A 2023-nucleotide genomic window follows, 5' to 3' on the forward strand; every position below is an offset into this window, starting at 1 on the left:
TTTACCTGAGGTGGAACCGGAGGGTGGGTGCTACACTTCCGTGACAACACCGTTTGTTGGAACGTCATTAGCTGTAACTGCCATATGAGTGGAGTGCAGAGGCATTTAGGGCACGCTCACATGCACTAAAAACTGCCTGCACAGAGAATCTCAGATTACAACACACACAGAGGAAGAGAGACCTCATTCTCTGCTCAGGTAACTCCACTATATCTTTCCATGGATAATAGTCGTTTCCTGCTATGTGAATTCTTTGAATGTCGTAACTTTTAAGTAACCTTGAATGAGTTAATATAATGCTCTTGAAGCATGATACAATGTTTGGTCACTGAATGGAAAAAATGCATCAGGACAATAATCCTGTTTGGGCTCATATTCACGTTGCATAAACAAGGTGCTCTGTTGTCTTCCAGGCAGCTTTTGGGTGGTCTGCATCAGTGTTCTCCATCACTGTGACTCTTCTATTAGTACTGAGGTTTTATATGTTGAGCAGATTGGCTCAAAACATCTGATTAATGCTATGTTTGTTTTACTATCGCAGTGTAAAAGCACAAACATTGTGATTCTATCATCTCTCCTCATACCGTACGTGCCACTTCTGTCAGTGCGGGACAAAGTATGTGTGTGTGTGTGTGTGAGTGTGTGTGTGTGTGTAAGTGCACAAATGGAAAGAGAGTGTGGACTCTTTTACTCAGTTATTATCTCCACAGACTTGAAAGGTCTTATCTTTGCTGGAACAACCTAGTTTGTATGATACATGACCATGACTTTATGTGATACAGCCTATCTGCAATCAGTCACAACAGACATATCATGTTTGTAAGTATTTATTTTTTTCCAGCAACAAAGAAAATCTCTTCCACACACATACTATATGCCTTTCCACAACAGCACTGCATTGAGTAACAATGGAGTCCAATCTTTACAACAGAAACAGGGGTCACCAGCAATCCCAGGAGTGTCACACAATGTCTGGAAGCTGCTTTAATTAGACAGATGAAGGTGGTGACTATTTTTCCCAATGGCCCACTTTAGCCGCAGACTGTCAGCTCCAGTCTGTGTCCGCACGGCAGACCGACAGCAGGTGCAGGCAGGCAGCATGAGAGCACGGACTGGTGTTGAAGCACAACACTGTGCTTGGAGCGGACCATGGGTTCAGATTGGTCCCTTTGTCATTCAGAGTTAAGTTGCAGTGATACGACTGTACCACAAATATCTTTACTCCACTTTAAGATTACATTACTGGTATTATTTATAGTGCAATTACCTCGTTTTGGCATTACACTACCAAACTAAGAGCAACAATGCTCCCATACACTGTTAACGGTCTATATGAGCACACTGCTCATACTCTAAGGCTAATGCAATCTTAATGTAGATACGGAGACCCAGCAGGTCCATAAGCATTGAAACTTGCGAGGCAAGACTATTACTTCACTGTGTTATAGCCTCATAACATTGCATTCATTTACATCTGTAATACATCATTTTGACTCATGCACTCAATCAAATTGTACTTTACTTGTCAAAACTGAACTGAATCATCCACAAATGTCACTTTCTGTCACCCAGCAAGACCTGCTCTATTGCTTGTTTTAGGGAACAAGTATAAAAAGAGTATCAGCACTTTTTGTTTAAGATGAGTAAGACTGTTTTTGTGTTACTAGCTACAGTTGAGCAATTCAAACAGCGGATCATTTTCATCACCTGTTTTCTATGCACTGCAGATCAAAACAATATTCGATATGAGAGCAACTTTTCTTCTGTCTTTCCAAGAAAATCCTGCTGGATGTTTGTCTCCCGGCTTGCATTGAGGCCTATTGTGTTGAATCTGTGCGGCGGCTGTTGAAGCATGATAATTTAAGGAGAGAACGTGCAGCTCCTCATCAACCCTCTGCAGCTCGGCATTAATAGAGGGAATTGTTCAGACACTTTATTGGGGTGAGCCTCGTATTATACGAGCACTTCATCTGCTGCAGGATTCAACAGAAAAGTAGCTGAAGTTGAAATCTGTAATCTGTGC

This window comes from Melanostigma gelatinosum, assembly GCF_949748355.1.
Source record: "Melanostigma gelatinosum genome assembly, chromosome: 3".
NCBI lineage: Eukaryota > Metazoa > Chordata > Actinopteri > Perciformes > Zoarcidae > Melanostigma > Melanostigma gelatinosum.